The 20,580-nt window shown below is 35.2% G+C and overlaps 1 protein-coding gene across 3 annotated transcripts in view; it reads left to right on the top strand.

Annotated features, from left to right (window-relative positions):
- STS (steroid sulfatase) overlaps window positions 1-20,580 on the top strand; it is a 181,489-nt gene that overhangs the window by 37,525 nt on the left and 123,384 nt on the right. The window contains exon 1 of one of the 3 annotated variants that reach the window (XM_021006207.2): window positions 15,415-15,534. The exons of the other annotated variants lie outside the window; for them this stretch is intronic. The gene's annotated coding sequence lies outside the window, so the exon portion shown is untranslated. Of the gene's footprint in view, window positions 1-15,414; window positions 15,535-20,580 lie in introns of those variants that run through there. 3 annotated transcript variants of the gene reach the window in all.

Here is a 20,580-nt window from a genome sequence, read left to right as displayed (position 1 = left end):
TCTAGCCTTGACAATAATTCACCTCCCTACTGTGTAGTATATTCCCTCTGTGTATTCTGGCCCACATAATTATGGATTTTTTTGCTATCATGTTGTACTGCAGACTCATATCTAATTTTCTGATTTGACTATATTAATTCTTATGTACTTGCTGCATGAGGCAGCCAGGCCTGAAGTCAGGAAGAATCATCTTCATGAATTCAAATCTGGTCTCATACACTTACTAGCTATGTGACACTGGACAAGTCGTTTAACCCTGTTTGCCTCAGTTCCTCATGTGTAAAATGAGGTGGAGAAGGAAATGGCAAACCATTGCAGTGGTTTACCAAGGAAATCCAAAATGGGGTCACAGAGAGTCAGACGTGACTGAAATGATTGAATAGCAACAACAACTTGCTGTGTGACAAGCTTCTCCACAATCTTCTTCAAATATTGAAATGTTTCCTAGCACCCCATAGTGCTTTATCTTGTATGTACTGATATCCAACTTAGACTAATTACTATTTAATTTTTTTTACAACAGAGTGTATGGTGTTGGAAATTTATGTCAATTAAGTGTAGGAAGAAAAAGTTCAATTTCCCTACAACAGGACTATAATACCTTCATATAATTTTGCTTTTCAAATCATATTTTTTTTAGTGAACAGAAATATATCTTCTCAGCCCCCTGTCCCACCCCTCCTCCCACTTGTGAAATAAGAAAAAACAAACTCTGTTACAAACATGTAGAGTCAATCAAAAGAAATATCCACATTGGCCATATCCAAAAATATTTTTTTGGTCTTATTCTATATTTTGAGTTCTTCACTGCTCTCTCAGGAATTAGTTAGCGGGTTTCATCAATAGGCCTCTGGAAATGTGGTTGGTTATTATGCTGATAAGAGTTCCTAATTCTTTCAGAGTTGTTTGCTTTTGCTATATTGCTGTCATTGTAAATTGTCCTCCTGGTTCTGTTCACTTCACTCAGCATCAGATCATATACGAATTCCCAGCTTTCTCTGAAACCATCCCTTTCACAATGTCTTCCAACACAATAGTGTTCTATTACATTTATATACCATAATTTTTTCATCCATTCCCCAATTTATGATGACATTCTCACATTTCCATTTATTGCCACCTCAAAAGAGCTATAAATATTTTTGCACATTGTTTAGGACTGATTCTTCCCTTAATCTAACCTCACTATAATTCTCCTTCCCCCCTTGTCTCCTTTTACTCCTGTTTCTCTGTTGAATGAAATATATTTCTTTACCCAGTTGTGTTTTTCCTTCCTTTCGCTAGTTTAGATGAAAGTGAGGTATGAGTATCAGCTGCTCCCCACTGCTAACCTAGGCCAGTTCAAAGACTCACTGTGACTTTTTCTGTGTTTCCTTATCAGATCTGGCCCATTTTCTAGGTCTCTTTGGAGGAATTTTGAGGCTGAATTGCTTCCTGCTACTCTTCTATCTTGGCCCTGCCCTCTCGCTCCCCTTATACCATAACTTTGAAAGGGTCACTAAGACCCCTGGGAACTGGAACAGGAGTTGAACTCAGGTGCAGTAGCAATGAAATAGTTAAATAAAGAAAATGTTGAAAAGTACAGAAAAATAATAAACTCTTTATCCAGAATGTTTGGGTAATAGGATTTCTGATTAGGGTATGTGAATTCCATGAATGTACTACCAGTTCTCAAAGAATTAGAATGCACTAGTGGTCAAAACACCTGAAACTGTGCTGGATTTACTGTAGATGTTTTTAATGATTCAGAAGGCACTTCAAGATATTTCAGAGCCTCAGATTCATCGTTATGAATGTCAGCAATCATATTATAATAAAAACACTACTGTGGTTATTTGGATGAGAATAAGGTCTAAAAGTCTAGCATAGGGATGTTAAGAGGGATCATTTAGAGGTTAATGTCATGTATAACAGAACATAGTGGATGGTACCAGACTCAGATTCAGGAAGAGTTGAATTCAAATACTACCTCTAGCACGTACTAGCTGTATGACCACGGAGAAACCATTAAGCTCCTTTCTGAGACTCATATATCTCATCACTGTAAGACTACAAGTTATATGCTGCAAAGTGTTCCCATACCAACAAAATCATAAGTTATTTATGTAGCATCTTCATATCATAATACGTGTTTTATTATTTCTTTGAGACTATTTTGGTGATAGGTATCATTGTAAATGTTTAGTTTTTATTTCCAATTCTAATTCTTAACACTTTCTTAATATTTTTTTCAGTGTTTTGTAATTTGACCCCACCCATGTAGCCTAAAACCATCTAATGACTATTTTATTCACTTCATTTTAAAAATGATGTAAAATAAAATTAGGTGGACTTTTATGATTATCCTTTATTCTTATCCCTTATATTTAAAGTGCCTTAATATTGCAATAGAAATTAGTAACAGTCACAGGATGTTGAAACCTGGCTATTTCCTGCAATCTCCAAGTATCATTTTATTTTATAACCTAACTATAGTTTTTCTTTGGATATTACATGACAATGACTTACACTTATATAGAATGTTATTGTTTACAAAGCTCTTTTCTCATAACAACCCTGTAAAGTGTGGTTTAGTTATTGTTCATGTAAATTTATAAATGAAGAAACTCAGGCTGTGAGAGATTAACATCTTTTTGTTTGTTTGTTTGTTTGTTTTTGGTTTTTGCTAGGCAGTGGGGTTGAGTTACTTGCCTAGGGTCACATAGCTAATAAGTGTTATGTGTCTGGATTTGAACTTAGGTCCTCCTGACTCCAGGACCTGTGCTCTATCCGCTGTGCCACCTAGCTGCCCCAGAGAGGTTAGCATCTTGCACAGTCACACAGCTACTGTTAGAGCTGAAATTCACACTTAGGTCTCCAGAGTTCTCTTAATTAAATGCATATCTTTTTCACACATATTTATATTACATTAAGATTAATTTTTTAGGTAGATCTACAAGAACACAAAATTTAATACAGAATCACTTGCAATATTAGTCAGTCATAGAAAATGTTAACTTTTCATAATAGTAGTTAATGACTAGCATTTTTATATAGCACTTTAAGCTTCACAAAACTCTTTACATATATTACTTCATCTGATCATCATAATAATCCTGTGATGTAGGTACCATTATTATCCCCGCTTTACAGATGAGGAAATTGAGACCAAGAGAAAGAAGTTAAGTGAGTTGCCCAAGGTCACACAGTTAGTATCTGAGATAGGCTTTGAACTCAGGTCTTCTTGACTCTCAAATTCAACATTGCATCCACTGAGTCACTCAGCTGCCTCTTAATATATATAATAATTAATATTTATTTTTTCTAATTAATATTTCCTTCCTGCCACATAAAATATAGGAAACAATGAGGAAAGTAATATTATTACTTGTGTTATTTATGTTTCTTTATACAGGAGTCACATAAGGCTTTTCTTTTATTTTTTTTAATTAAATGCTCACTCATAGGCACATTGCTGAGATGCTATACAATGAGATCTAAGTATTCCTGTTGGCATTTCTCCAGCAGCTGACATTCTAACAACCTTCTTCCTGAAGCCTTTCCTGATGAACATCTGGGTAGTCAAGTCTACCTAAACTTCAGCCCTTTTCACTTCATTTCCCTAACATAATCAGTTTTCATGTATCTCTTCGCTGGCCTTAGCATATCATTTGCCTCTTCCGCAAAACTCCCCCAAAATTCTTATTAACTTCTTATGCAGACCCGCAATATATCAAAACCACAATGGGGAAAATCTTGATGTAGAAGGAATAACCGTAATAATAACTAACATTTATAAGAATTTTTGAGAGAATAAAAGGTCCCAATAACTGTTGGCCTACATGATCTCTAAGGCTCTTTCCAGCTCTAAGTTTTATGTCTCTTGGGATGTTAATTAAAAGTTAGTTACTTTTTTATGGGGGATAGTCTATGTGCATTTTATACTATTAAATGATTAGTTCAGATCTGCTAGTATTAGCCCGTTTATTGCTTCTCATGCATTGCCTGGTTTTTGATACTTTTTTGGATCTTTTCTTGAGAAACAATGCTAAACTCTGGGTATGCAAAGAAAGATAAAAGACAGTACTTGCTCTCAAAAAGTTCTGAGTGTAGTGCGGAACAACATGTAAACAACTCTGTATCAACAAAGTATATACAACATAATGCGGAAAGAAACAAGAGAGAGAAGGTGCTAGAATTAAGGGGGATTGGGAAAGATTTCTTGTATAAGGTGAGATTTTATTTGGGACTTGAAGGAAGCCAGGGAAAGCAGCAGGTGGAAATGAGAAAGTAGAGTATTCCAGGCACTGGGGACAGCCAGTAAAAATGCCCAGTGTCAGAAAATAGAGTGTCTTGTTTGATACATAGCAAGGAGGCCAATGAAACTGTATCTTAGAATAGAGTGAAAAAATGTAGGAAGGTGTAAGAAGACTCAAACTTAGTCAATAACTGATCTGGGATTCAAATCCATGTCTTTTGCTGCCTTTCTTAAAAGTAGAAGGGGAGTGATTAACATCTGAAAGTGGATAGGACTCTCAGAATGCCTGCTTTAAAACTACTTTTTTTTTTTTGTCTAGACAGTGGGGTTAAGTGACTTGCCCGTGGTCACACAACTAGTAAGTGTTATGTGTCTAAGGCCATGTTTGAAGTTAGGTTGATGTGGTGCTTGGGTGCTTATGTTTGGGTGCTTGTGCTTGGGTGCTTGTACTTGGATGCCAATTTCTCCCTAGCCTCAGAAACACTGTCCCTGACAGTTTCTCCCCAGCCCAAGGACCCTGTGCTTAGCAATTACTCATGAGTGGGTCCCAGCAAGACCCTTATCTCTCTCCCTGGTGCAGTTCCAAACAGCACCTGAAGGATTTATTAGTTTAAACTGGCTTTGCACTGGGTCATAAAGACATTCTTACCCACTGGACTTTCTATACTACCGCCTTACCTCATTATATACATCCTGGGCTCCTCATTAACTGTATTCTAGACTTAAGACATATCTACACTCCCTACATCTATCTTGTCAAACAAGACAAGATTGATTGGTGGCAGACTGGACAACTCTCAGTTACCCTGAACTCTAGTTGACTTAGTGACATAGCAGGTCTAAAACCACACCTCCATGTGGCCCCCCTTGTGGGCTTTTCCTAATGAACTCTGGGGAAAATGCCTGCGCAGTAGGTACAAGAAGTGCATGTTCTTTTAAGAACTGACTATTCCTTAACCACTCCCTAATCCCACCCTGAATCCCCTAGTTAGCATATTTGGCACATGTTTTATTGTATTTTATCCTATATAAACTTTAACTGTACCTCTCTAAGGTTGCAGCATCCTTTAAGAATCCTTGCCCGCTGAAAAGCGTAACAATAAACTTTTTGCCAAATTGACTTAAGAATGCTTGAGTCTGTGAATTCGTTCCAGATGTCCTATGTACTTCAGTCTTTGAGGGGTCACAACCTCTCAACCTTTCAGCCCGCAACAATATGACATATATGACACTTATTAGCTGTGTGACCCTGGGCAAGTCACTTAACCCCAATTGCCTAAGCAAAAAAAAAAATCATTTATTACTAAATTGTCTTTGGTGCAAGATTAGGATGCTCCGAATACTTGTGAATGTAAGTTAAAATTGGGACAATGTAAGTTTTACCATATCACATGACTTACTCATGGCAGCTTCGCTTGCCCATCTGCACCTGTTGGGCCTATGGCACTTCATTGGGTTGAGTGACAATACCATTAGCACTGCTGCACTATAAACAAATCACACAAGTCAGCTTTTGAAAATATACTAACGAATTCTAGGTTCCAGGCTCTTAACGCATGAGAGATAGCCATTAGTCCATACATTGCTGCTCTGTTGGTCTTTTAAATGTGACGAACAAAATTATATCATGCAACAATTACACGATGAAAGGTTATAAGCCAATTTTTGGACTGGAAAAAATTCCCCAGGGTGCTACAATTATACAGTGAAGTATGATAATTTTAAATAGGAAATCATATTATAATTCAATAATCATTTAGGTTGATCAGTTTTAAATCATAAAACTTGGTACTGCATAGTATAATAAATCTGAAAATTAGAATGATCTTGAAACAGCATATTCATATATAGAATCAAATATAACCCCCATCTCAGAATAATATTTTTAACTTAATTTAATTTTTAATTTTTTAAATTTTATTGATTTATTTTGATTTATCAATAATCACTTCCATATGCTTTTGAGTTTAAAATTTTTCTCCCCCTTCCTCTCCACCATCCTCCCCAAGATGGTGCACAATCTGATATAGGCTATACATTTACACAGAATATTTTTAAAATGCAAAATATGTATAGTATTGTAAAGAAAGCCAATTCTATTTTGAAATACACTTTTATATATATATATATATATATATATATATATATATATATATATATATATATGTTTAAAATAGCAAAAAAATACAAAACAAAAACAAGTTCACAGACCTGGGTTAAGAACTCTTGCCTTAGAGTAAACTCTAACTAGGTGAAAAATTTTAAGGGCAATAAAGTTGCTCTTGAAGGGATTTTGGCACTGATTATCCAAGCATTACTCTTCATCCCTTGCAACCTTACCTGATCAGTGTCACTAGATTCACACTTCACTTTTAAAATTTGCTCTTCTTGAGTTGCCAGGATTTTTTAGTCAAGGTGAAGGAATTAGTCAAGAAAGTGGAAGTTAGGCTCTTCAAATAATCTAGGGACTGTTCCTGTGACCTCATATAAGGACAAACAAGTACATTGCTCTAAGGAATGCTCCCATGAATAACAAAGGAAAGTCAGTTTTCCATTTGAAATTTTGAAGTAGGATATGTGCTAACATTTTAGCTCCACTTGTTCTTTCATCAGAGAAGTTTCTGTATTAAACCCCTGCAGCTGCTCACATTGAGGGTCAATATGTTAATATAATGTCTGAGCTATCAACTCACGTATTCAACCGCTGGGAAGAAAGATATAAAATAAGGAGGTTACATAAAACATTCTTCAGCTACTTTCAACTTTAGACACAGTTGAAGCTATCCTTCTATGAGTTGAGCATTTCTTCACCACCTCTCTGTAGACTTTTAGTCAGCCAACCAGTGAACAAAATAAAGGGCCATGGAAAGATGGACTAAAATTAATTGGAAATTAAACAATCTAATCCTAAAGAGTGAGTGGGTCAAAGAAGAAATCACAGAAAAAATCAACAACTTCATCCAAGATAATGACAATAATGAGACAACATACCAAAACTTATGAGATACAGCCAGAGCAGTTCTTAGGGGAAATTTTATATCTCTAAATGCTTACATGAAGAAAATAGAGAAAAAGGAGATCAGTGAATTGGGCATGTAACTAAAAATCTAGAAAATCTCCAATTCAATACCAAATTAGGAATTCTGAAAATCAAAGTATAGAGTAATAAATTTGAAATTAAAAAAATTATTGAACTAATAAATAAAACTAAGAACTAGTTTTATGAAAAACTCAATAAAATAGATAAACCTTTGGTTAATTTGTTTAAAAGAAGAAAAAAAACTACCAGTATCAAAATTGAAAGGGGTGAATTCACTGTCAATGAAGAGGAAATTAAAACAATAATTAGGCGCTATTTGGCCCAACTGTACGCCCATAAATCTGACAATCTAAGTGAAGTAGATGAATATTCACAAAAATATAAATTGCCTGGATTAACCGAAGTGGAAATAAAATATTTAAATAACCCCATTTCAGAAAAAGAAATTGAACAAGCCATCAGTGAACTCCCTAAGAAAAAGTCTCCTGGGCCAGGTGGATTTACAAGTGAATTCTACTAAACATTTAAAGAACAATTAATTCCAATACTATATAAACTATTTGGAAAAATAGGTGAAGGAGTCCTAAAAATCTTTTCATGATACAAATATGGTGCTGATACCTAAACCAAGAAGAGCCAAGACAGAGAAAGAAAATTATAGACCAATTTCCCTAATGAATATGGATGCAAAAATTTTTCATGAAATATTTGAAAAGAGATTACAGCAACTTATCATGAGGATAAAGCACTATGACTAGGTGGGATTTATGCCAGGAATGCAGGACTGGTTCAATATTAGGAAAACTATCAGCATAACTGACCATATCAATAATGAAATTAACAGAAATTATAGGATTATCTCAATAGATGCAGAAAAAGCTTTTGTCAAAATATAATACGCATTCCTATTAAAAACACTAAAGAAGATAGGAATAAATGGAGTTTTTCTTAAAATGATAAGTAGCATCTACCTAAAATCATCAGCAAGCATTATATGTAATGGGAATAAGCCAGAAGCATTTCCATTAAGATCGGGGTGAAACAAGGATGTCCATTATCATCATTATTATACAATATTGTACTAGAAATGTTAGGCTTAGCAATAAGAGAAGAAAAAGAAACTGGAAGAATTAGAATACATAGCATAAGCAATGAAGAAACAAAGCTAATATCATATGATAATATGATGGTATACTTAGAAAATCCTAGAGAATCATCTAAAAAACTCCTTGAAATAATTAACTTTAGCAAAGTTACAGGATATGAAATAAGCCCACCATAAATCATTGGCCTTTCTATATAACACTAACAAAGCCCAGCAGCAAGAGATAGAAAGAGAAATTCTATTTAAAGTTACTGCAGACAACATAAAACATTTGAGAGTCTACTTGCCAAGATAAACCCAAGAACTATAAGAACACAATTACAAAACACTTCACACAAATAAAATCAGATCTTAATAATTGGAAAATATCAATTGCTCATGAGTAGGCCTAGCTAATATGATTAAAATGACAATTCCACCTAAATTAATTTACTTATTCAGTGCCATACCAATCAAACTACTAAAAATTATTTAATAGAACTGGAAAAAGTGATAACAAAGCAGGTTTCTATAACAACCCTGTGAGGTAGGTATTAAATTTTTTTTTACCTATTTCATTTTATACAAGAGAAAACAGAAATTTAGAAATATTAAGTGACCAATTCAGGATCACACAGCTAGTGAGTGTTAGAGCCCTCACTTAAACCTATTCTACAGACTCCCAAGTTCAGTGTACTTTCCACTCAGTGCTGCTAACAACAAATGATTGCCCTTCACAATAAAAAAGTATCCAGATTCCTAATTAATAAATTTGAAAAAAAGGTTATTTAATGTTTGTAAATGTTGACTTGTTTACATTCCATTGCTCTCCCAGAAAATTTGCTTTTGTTGTTTTTAAATAAAAATTATAGCTACTTTTTTTTTTTTAGGCAATTGGGGTTAAGTGACTTGCCCATGGTCATATAGTTAGTAAGTGTCTTAGGCCAGATTTGAACTCGGGTATTCCTGACTCCAGAGCTGGTGCTCTATCCACTGCGCCATCTAGCTGCCCCCATAAAAATTAAATACTGGTTATTATTACTTTGATTCTTTTTTTACTTTTCCTAATGAGATGATCAAGGATTTAGTCAAAGTCCTTTCTATATTCCCATCAAGTGAACAATTATTTATTAAGCACCCACTATGTACTAGGTATTATGCTTAGCACAGGAAATGGAAAGAAAGGTAAAAAAAAAAAGTGCTTGCTCTGAAAGAGCTCACAGTCTAATGGGGGAGACAGCATATAAGCAACTACATAACAAACAAGATAATATCAGAGGGAAAACACTAAGAATTATTAAGGAAGACTTAGAAAGGCTTGTAGAAGATGAGACTTTTTCTGAGACTTATGGGAAACCATAAGAAGGAGATGAAGGAGAGACTGTCAGGCATGCGGAATAGCCAATGAAAATGTTCAGTTGAGATGTAGAATAACTTTATGAGCAACAACAAGGAGGCCAGTAACCTAGACTAGTAACCTAAGTGTCATCCTTGACTCTTTACCCTTTCACCTTTCTCCATAATTGTTTCCAAGTCTTGCAGATTTTGCCTTCTTAACATTACTTTCAAGAGCACCAGCATCTTTTCAGTCACTCACACTTGAAACCTTGGTGTCACCCTTGACCCTTCACTGTCTCTTACTCTCCCTAATATCCAATTTGTTTCCAAGTCTTATGAATTTTGCCTTCATTGCATTTTATATATGCCCCCTTCTCTCCTCTGCTACCACTGTAGTGCAGACCTTCCACACCTGGACTATTCCAGTAACCTGCTAGTTTGGTCTGCTTGCCTCTAATCTCTCCTTACTCTAGTAGTTCATCTTTCACTAAGCTATCCAAGTAATTTTCCTGAAGCCCAGGTCTGACCATGTTACCCCACTTTCCCTTTACATAAATCCAGTGTATTCCAGTGGCTCCCTCTTTCCTCTAAGATCAATATAAAATTCTCTGTTTGTTGGTCAAAGCCATTCATAACCTGTTCCCTTCCTAGCTTTTTGGTCTTCTTACACATTAGTACTATCTATCATGTCCTCTGTGATCCAGGGACACTGGTATCCTTGTAATTCTTTGCAGAAGATACTCCATTTCTAGATTCCAGGCCTTCTGATTATCTGTCTTGCATATTTGGAATTCTCCCTCTCTTGTCATTTTTGCCTCCTGGCTTTCTTGGCTCCTTTTATTTTTTATGTTTTTAATTTTCACATTGGTCATGTTATAAAGATGAATTAGAACCAATGGGAGAAACCACGAGAAAGAAGAAACAACAACTACAACAACAAAGAGAGCAATGCTTCAATGTTTGCACTGAATGGTTAATTGTTATTTATGATCTGAGCCTCTGAGCTTGTTTCCCCAGTATGACTTTCCATATCCTCAAAGACCAAAGACTCTCTCCCCATAATTCTCTCTTCTCCCTAAAACGTAAACCCTATTTCCCTAGGGTTCTAATCTTATGGTAGGAAGTCCTAGACAGACACAAAAAAACACGTAACAGTAAGGAAAACTTCAAATCATAGTAATTACAGGGGCTCAGGCCTGGTTAGAATTATGTGCCCCTCTCCCCACCAATCCTCCTCTTTTCCCTTCTTCCCTCTTCTCCTGAAATGCACCTAAAGGATTCTGTAAATCTGTTTTGACACTCAGAACAAACTGATCAAGGGTTGATTGATACTCATCATCAAGATTAGTGTGACTTTTCACACTGTCCTTTATTCAGTGCTTCAAGTTACTCTCCCACAGTGGCACTGATTGAGGTCAGGTGGCCCCAGGCCTCTATGCTTGAGCTCTATGGCTGTGCTTGAATATTTTTTCTATGTTGACAACTCTCCTGGGTGTTGAATTAAAGTGAAGGATAGGGCTACACCTGTGTACTTACTCTTGTTTACCAGAGCCATTGACGTAAATCTTTCCCTGATGGCCAGTAACTTTTCATTTCTTTTATAACACTTCTAACTATCCTTGGCTACAATCCCTTGCAAATAGTAGATACTAAATAAGTGGTCGTTTTGTTTTCATAATGTTAATGATTATGATAATAACACCTTGGAGGCAGATCTGAACTCTGTCGGGATAAAGTGCATCATACCTGTTGTAGAGATGCCTTTGCTTGCTCAGTAAATCTCATTTATATTTAGTCATCCTTGGGACTGCCTTTTAAATAGCTCAAATGACAATCATCTTTTTCATTTCAATTCACTGCCTTCACTGTTGATTTCCACCTGACCATAGAGATAATCTTTAGTACTGTATTTCACTGTGTCATAGTTCTAGGGGCCTTCTGTTATTTCTGGCACTCAGGGCAATAACATAATGTAAATAAATATCACAGGGTGGGCCTTAAAATATTTTATTTTTCTAACTCTCCCTCTTTCCTTTTCCTCTGTTTTTTATTTATTTTTATTTTTTGGTACTTAATGGTACAAGGCCTCTGCTCATGTCACTAGGACAGCAGAGTTACATTATACTCTCTACTTCGTAGGATCATAGCTTTATTTTTTTTAATCTTTTTTTTCTATTATTTTTAGGCAGTTGAGGTTAAGTGACTTGCCCAGGGTCACACAGCTAGCAAGTGTCAAGTGTTTGGTCTGAGGCGGGATTTGAACTCAGGTCTTTCTGACTTCAGGGCCAGTGCTCTATCCACTGCACCACCTGGCTGCCCTGGATCATAACTTTAGAGTGAGAAGAACCTTAGAAATCATCTAGCATAACTCCCTTATTTTACAGAGGAAGAAACTGAGGCCTGGAAAACTTAAGTGACTTACCCAAGATCAGATAGTAAGTAGGAAAGCTGGTATTGAACACAGATCCTCTGTCTCCAAATCTAGTAGTGTTTCCATTTTACTCTTCTTCCTTTCTCTAATTTTTTGCACTAACTTTGCTAAAAGCTTTTTAAAATTATTTTTTTCAATAATTATCTGGTTTACATAATCACTACCTCCTACTTTTATTCACAATATATAACTCCCTAAGTCAGCATTTTCAAGCATTTTTAATATGTCAAAAAATCTTGCAGACTCATATGGTAATAGTATATGTTGATTAAGAATATATATAAAATAATAAGCTACTATGAATTTGTATTTTATTAATCACAACAGTATCTAACTTATTTTTGAAAAAATATTACTATAAAATATGCAAGAAATATGACTTATTTTGTCTATGGAAAGTTCAGTTGTTGTTCAGTCATTTTTCAATTATGTGTGACCTTTCATGAACTTATTTGGGGTTTTCTTGGCAAAGATCCTGGAGTGGTTTGCCATCTCCTTCTCCAGCTTATTATACAGATGAGGAACTGAGGCAAATAAGGTTAACTGACTTGTCCAGGGTCTCCCAGCTAGTAAGTATCTGAGGCCAGATTTGAACTCGGGTCTTTGTCCTGGCACTTTATGCACTGTGCCACCTAGCAGCCCCCTGTGGAAGGTACATTTGCATATTTATTACTTTGATTCACTTAACCAGAAGGGCAACTTTCAATAGTTTCATCTCAATCTCAACCTCCTTCCCCAGGGTCTGTGGCCCACTTATTGGGAACCAATACTCTGATGGATCTATTATTTCATAACTGTGAGTACCCTTTCCCATTATATATATGACAACCTATGCTATACCACAGGCCTTTGTGACTCCTGTCCACAAATTTGCCAAGGGATCTTTTGTGCAAAGTGCTGAGGATTTCTTCTGATTTTTTTCACATTGTATGGAAACCAATGAAATATGTGAATTGTCCCTTGATTACTACTCCTTGCCAACTAGTTCTTCCCATAATAGTACTATCTTTCTTTTTCTTCTGGCTATACATTCCTTCTCACATGTGTATATTAGTAGATGAAGATTCAGTGAATTTCTGTTGTTTTGCTCTTAGAACTATTATAATTCAATGAAAACTTTTTAGCTGTACTGTATATAAACGTTTAGAGGTTAAACAAAACTTCAAGCTTGATCAACATCAAAATCTTATCTGGAAAAATTAGAAAATTTTTTCTTTTAAGTTGTGAATCAATAAATAAACATTTATTAAACATGTGCTGTTTGCCACACACTGTGTTAGAGATGCAAAGGCAAAAATCAGACAGTCCCTCTGCTGGAGACAGAGAAGTAAAAATGCAAAAAATCCTTGACTAAAAGGAGCTTACATTCTACAAAGGGAAATAATATGTACATATTTAATAGGAGTCAGCTTGTATAGTCTTTCAAGAGCTGATTATGAGATTTTCAGTGTAAGCATATACACCTCAAACTTGTAAATGCTTCAGATCAGAACTTGATTTATTGTTTTGTTGATTGTCTAGATTTAAAAAAGTGATGGAGAAAATGTTAATAATGCAAATTCAACATAAAAATATGTCATGCATACATACTTACTTTTCTAGAAACCTGGTTATTAAACATTTTAGCAGCACACCACTGTGTATGAGTATATTGAAAATAAATAGAAACAAAGCAACCAACAAATGCATATGAAAATTAATGAGAAAAGGAGAAAAAAAAGGTGCCTATCACTACTATCTCTAAATATACTACAAAGTAATATTCATTAAAATAATTTGGTACTGATTAAAAAATACAAAACTTGAACAATAAAACAAATTTGGCACATAAGCAACATCCAGAAGCAACTGAATGCAATAGCATAGTGTTTTGTAAACCAAGAACAGAAACAACTACAGTTAGAACTCATGTAAAAAGAGCTTTTGGGAAAATTGGAAAGCCTTCTAGAAGAAATTAGATTTAGATCAACTTTCACATGGCACATCACAATAAGCATCAATGGATAGGTGACTTCAATATAAAAGGTCATAGTATAAACAAACTAGAGGAGAAAGGAAAGTAGAGAGGGCATGAGCTCTTGATCATAAAAGAGAAAGAGAAATGAATAATTTTGATTAAACAAAAATGAAAAATATGCATAAACAAAAATAATGTAATTTGAATTAGAAGAGAAACAATTAGGAAAAAGTCTTCAAAGCAAATTTCTCTGATAAACTTCTAATATCCAAAATATATAGAAAATTGATATAAATATGTAAGAACAACAATCATTCCCCAATCCATAAATGGTTAAAAGCTAGGAATTAGGGCAGCTAGGTGGTGCAGTAGATAGAGCTCTGGCCTTGGAATCAGGAGGACCTGAATTCCAATTGGACCTCAGACACTTGACACTTACTAGGTGTGTGACCCTGGGCAAGTCACTTAAACCCTATTGTGTCACCAAAAAAAAAAAGCTATGAATAGGCAGTTCTCAAGGGAAAACATCCATGCTATTAAGAATTATGTGGGGGGAAAATGCTCCAAATGACTAATATAAGAGAAATACACATTAAAACAAATCCAAGTTTCTACCTCACAGTCAACAGAGTGGCAAAGGTGCAAAAAAGAAAATTATAATTTTTGAGAGTGACATGGGAAGACGAGCACACTAATGTCATGTTGGTTGAGATGTGAATCCGTCCAGCTGTTCTGGAAAGCAATTTGGAATTACATCCCAAAAGTCACTGAACTGTGCATAATTTTTAATCTAGCTATACAGTTCCTAGGCATGTATCCCAAAGAGATTAGAAGAATAGGGAAAGTACTCATGTTTCCAAAAATATTTATAACAGCACTTTTTGTTGCAGAAAAGAACAAAATGAAAACAAAATGGATGCACATAAGTTGGTCAGTGGCTGACTGAATTACAGTATATGAATATAATGGAAACTTATTATGCCATAAGAAATGATGAAAGGAATGAATTCAAAGAAACCAGAGAAAACTTGTATGAATTGATACAGAGTAAAGTGAGCAGAACCAGGAGAACTATTTATACAATAACCACAGCATTATAAGAAAGATTTAAGTACTCTGATTAGTGTGTGAGAAATGATTATTAATAATGAATTTCATGGGGAGATTCACAGTTTCCCCCTCTTCTTCCAAAGTTCTCACTTTAAGTGCAGTTTTCTTGTAGGACATTACTGATAAGATTGCATTAACTCTGCTAGATCTTGGTCAGGCCCCACCCATCCTTGCAAGGAATTTAATCTAGAGTGGGGAAAACCATGAAGGGATCAGAGCACTTCACTCTAGATTCTTAACAAGGAGCTCCCCTTGGTCAGGCCCATGTGGAGTGTTTCTCCACAAGGAAGAGTTCTTTGTTAGGAGTGTATTGGTGATTTGACTCTCCCTTTTACCAGTAAGTACATTTTGTTTGGCTAAGCGTACATGTGTCTATATGTCTGTTTTTAGTGTTTGTTCTACAGCTTTTTTCTGATTTTCACTCTCACAGGAAGGCAATCATCAGGTAAGTGTGTATACTTGAAAAAGATCCTCTGAAGTAAGCTATATGGGGATGAGAGAGAGAGAAACCTGTGTACACAGTAAAGGGCCACTTGGGAAATTCAGGTTTTATGGATATTCAGTTTTTGAAAGCAATGGCTTGGTAAGCCCCCGAAGTACTAGCAATGTATTCTGAATTTCTTGTAGGACTAGGGTTTCAAAAAGAGAAATCCAGCAATACTCTGTGAGAGAATCTCTAAAGTTACAATCCTTGCTTTTAAGCTTTTGGGGTTATGTAAAAATTAAGCTCTGTGTGTGTGTGTGTGTGTGTGTGTGTGTGTGTGTGTGTGTGTAAGGAACTCTTAAAGTAAAAGTGTAGAGGTATGTAAAACTGGCCTGTTCTTACTGTTTTCAGTTGGTGGTGTGTCAAAAAGATTCTGGCTATCAGGTAAGGTGAGATATTAAAGCAAGGAAAGAAAGTAGTTTTAATCTCAACTTTTCACTTTCTGGGTCACTAAGGCTGTGTTCGTTTGTCTCAGGGTCCCTTTGTGTAAGGTTTTCTAAGATTAGCTTGTTAAGTAAGGGACCTGAAAAGCACATGAAACTCCCAGGAGTTACTTGGGGATGTGGAATCGGAGAAGGGGTCTCTCCCTCTGAGTAAAAACACCATGTTTTTTTTTCCTTTGGTTGAAGCTCTAGCAACAGCTTTTTACTGATAAAGATCTAGAAGAAGCAGCCCAAAGATAGCAAGGTTGATGAGGGAAAGCTAAGAGAGTTTTTTGCTACTCCAAAGTTAGATGAATTCACTTTTAATTAGATCCCAAGTCTAAAGTTTGTAGATTATGTTTAACTTGAATCTAGAGAACTGTCTTTGCTTCCCCTTCCCTTCACTCCCCTCCCCCCCACAACATAACTGACATCAGGGCACTGTGTTTAAAACTCAAAAATTTTTTGTGTTTTTTTTTCTCTTAAGATGCTTTGATCAGGGCTTTTATATCATAACTTTAAATACAGTCACTTTAGGATTTCAGTAATTTGTTTAAAAAGTATATTAACATTGTAAAAGATATTTTTTATAAGTAACGTTGGTGAAATGTGTGAGAGAAATACATCTCTCTTGATTTGTAACACTCTCCATTCTCCAGATTCTAAAAGGTGAAGAGCAAAAGGGAGGGTGAGCAAGATGTTAATGGGCTTTCAGAGTAGCCCAGAGTAACCCACTCTTGTATTTCAGCAGGAACATAAGCCACTGCATGTCCTAAGGATTTGTCTCACAAACTTCTTGTATTGGGACTAGGAATAGACAGTGCAGGTTTCTATCTCCTTTTTTTTTTTTAAGGCAATTGGGGTTAAGTGACTTGCCCAAGGTCACACAGCTAGTAAGTGTCAAGTGTTTGGTCTGAGGCTGGATTTGAACTCAGGTCCTCCTGACTTCAGGGCCGGTGCTCTATCCACTGCACCACCTAGCTGCCGCTCTATCTCCTTTTGAGATAGAGCTCTTTGATCTCGAAGAGAACACCTGAATTTTGTGATATGCAGATTAATAAAGAGAGTCCCCTGGGTTGGAATTAACTCCATAACTTGGGAAAGTAGGGTTGTTGTAAGACATTGGTTTAGTGATAATATATGCAGTCTGGGATATGGTTGAAATGTAAAGGAAAGTGGGGTAGTCAGAGTAATGGGTTTGAAAGACTAGGAAAGAGAAATAAAGGTTGGAACGAAAATACAGAAGAGAGGTAAGAAAGTTTTGGGACAAATGGGCAGCGTAACCCTGCACGCAGCAGGCGGTGTCAATCTCAAGCACCAAGCCCCTCCTGTCCCTGGTTAGTTGCTGTGCCAGCTTCATATGGCTTAAGCTTGTTGAGAGGGTGTGAGAAGTTTGACTATGTTTTAAGTAGAAAGACTGAGAATGGAAATTTTGTAGTTTGGTTTGAAAGTCAATAGACAAAAGTTTTAGAGGGTTAGAAAGAAGCAAAATGGAGTACTCCACATGTTTCAAGCCCCTCTTGTCATACACTGTAACTTTAAAATCTTTGGCAGTAGATTAGCTGGAAATAGTGAATCCCATAGTATGAAATGAGATGCACGTATATGGAGCACCATGCACCATTGGAATAAATAACCCTTGTGTAAAATATGTACTAAAAAAAATTGAAATTATAAATTGAGGTTCTGTATGATTACATTTGGAAAATCGATCCCAGTGTAATTGAATATATTTTTGTCTCATTTTAAGTGAAATTTATTTATTATTATTATTATACTCTATCATTAAACTTATTAGATATGTGGTTTTAAGATAAGCTACCCCAGTTATGTGATTTGTGAAGCTATAAAAATAATGCCTAATATCAATTTGATAATTTACTGTATTAGAAAGGTTGTTAGAAATGTGAATTCTTCAATTCTTTTGGGTTATGGATTTGATTGTTAAAAGACTGATGTAAAAAATAAAATAATTAGTGTCAGATTAGTAACTAAGTTAAGGTATCAGTATTTTAATATTTCAGGATCTAGTTCCATGCTTCGTACAGTGATTTGACTTCAGTTAAGAACTAGAAATTGCAAAGGAAAAGATTTTTAGGAATCAGTCCCTAGGAAGGCTTTGTTAAATCTAACACTACATAAATACTGGATATATTAAAGATATTTGTTATTGTAATTTATGATTATTATGCAAAATTTTCAATTTTTCTTTGTACTGTTCAGTTATTAAATTGTTAGTTAAGTAACTGTGAAGGCTCTGGAAGTTTCTGCTGCAGAAACAAGCCATGCTCTATGAGCATTAATTCAAATTCCTTATGTCTTACTGCCTGGGCCAAAAAGCAGCAGGTCAGTTTAGAGTCTTAGGATATTTTAGCCCAACATATTTTAAGCTAACCTGATAATAACAGGTGCAAATTTAAAGTGTTTGCAAAATTTTATATGTATTTCCCTAGTATGTGCTGGGATGGGAATGGGGAGCTGGAATGCTCTTTATCTGGGCAGCTCTTTCTCTGATAAGTCTCCAAGATAGAGGCAGGGGATCCTAGCTCTTTTAAGGAAGTAGAGCAAAAGTTTATATGGAGCTGGGAATCAGAGCTGGGAATTGTCATCACTTGTCTAAAAACAAAAGCAGGGAAATATATGAATTTATGGATAATAATCTTTTTCTTTTAAAGTACTAAGAGTATTGGGGCTTAGAAATTAAAATGTTACCATTAGCGATTATAAATCTGGATTTAATTTGATTTTAGCCAAAATCTGCCCAGAAGTAAATAAGAACTGGGTCTGAGACCTAACATGACATGATATTTGTTATTTTACATTAAGAAATTTATTAGCTGTATGGCCCCGAGAAAGTTCTGAGTGAGACAATGTAAACAGTGTGAGATCTCTCAGATGGACTGAGTGTAACAGTTTTGTAGACTGTTACAAACTCAAGGTTGGTTACGCTAGCCTGAATAGGCCCAAGTTTCAAGTTCCTAGAAAACACATGATCTGTACTGTTACATTAGAATTAGGTAATGGCTAATGCTAAATAAGGATAAAATAGCTAGGATTGTAGTATTATAATGAGATTCCTTGTTTCTGGGGTAGATTTTCACGTCTTAGATTGTAAGGCTGAAATTCCTGTCTAATGGAATTTACAGCCAGTGATTGGGTGAGTGTCTCTGTGTTAGGACTATATAACCTTTGTTATGACCTTTGTGCCTTGCCTTGCTTCCCTCGGACTGCTGGATAAAGCAGACACCCGCTTCTCTCGAGAATGTAATAAATCTTTCACTTTATTCCTAGAAAATCTCCAAGTGTTATTTTTGGGTAACTATAGCACACAGTTCTTTTTACCTCAGTTTACTGTTCTATAAGTGTATAATAATAGAACCTACCTTCCAGGGTTGTTGTGATGATCACATGATTGAAAAGTGTTTGGCATAGGGCAAACCTATCTCAATGTTAACTGTTTTTATTATCTCTTTTAATTAGATGTCATTGATTTATACTTAATAACTTCATATGGGTTTTTAGATGTGATTTGTATACAATGCCAATGGTGATGAGATGAATAATTTTTTATATAAAGTAATTTGTAAGCATAATCAACTAAATTAAGGTCACCTGATTGTTAATGGGATTTTGTTTCAACTTTTAAATACATAATATTGTTTATGGTATTGTTATATTTCAAATTTTATTATTTTGTGTAATTTGGTAAACAATTGTTATCAGCTATATTGTTAGAAAAGCAATAAAGGGATTTCTCATAATCTGGATGTTGTTAAATTAAGAATTGTACTGTTAAAAAAAAAGAGGAATAAATGGCTTAGAAAGCTGTTGGGTCATTGCATTACGCCTGCTGACCATGTGCTATAATATTCTGAAGTACTGTAATTTATTTTATTATCTAAATATTTTTTAAAACATTTTTATTTAAAGTTTTAAGTTCCAGGTTCCATCTTTCTGTCACCTCCCGCCTCCCTGAGATGGTAAGCTATCAAATATATGTGTGCAATTATGTAAAACATTTCCATATTAGTCATTTTGTACAGGAATACTTGAATAAAAGAAAGTGAAAAATAGTATACTTTAGTCTGTATTCCATCAATATCAGTTCTTTCTTTGTAGGTGAATAGTATGCTTTATCATTCGTCTTTTGGGATTGTCTTGGATCATTGTATTGCTGAGAATAGCTAAGTCATTCACAGTTCTTCGTCAAACAATATTGCTTTCACTGTGTACAACATTCTCCTGGTTCTGTTCACTTCACTGTGTATCAGTTCATGTAAGTCTTTCCAGGTTTTCCTGAAATCATCCTGCTTGTCATTTCTTACTGCAGAATAATATTCCATTCCCACAATCTATGGTCTAAATTACTATTGATTAGAGAAATGCAAATCAAAATAACTCTGAGGTACCACCTCACACCTATCAGATTGGCTAACATGACAATATATTCCAATATACCACTGATTGTTTAGCCATT

This window comes from Phascolarctos cinereus, unplaced genomic scaffold (assembly GCF_003287225.1).
Source record: "Phascolarctos cinereus isolate Bilbo 61053 unplaced genomic scaffold, phaCin_HiC Scaffold_726;HRSCAF=1367, whole genome shotgun sequence".
NCBI lineage: Eukaryota > Metazoa > Chordata > Mammalia > Diprotodontia > Phascolarctidae > Phascolarctos > Phascolarctos cinereus.
Note: the sequence above shows the minus strand (reverse complement) of the source record. Positions and strands in the feature narration are given on the sequence as shown.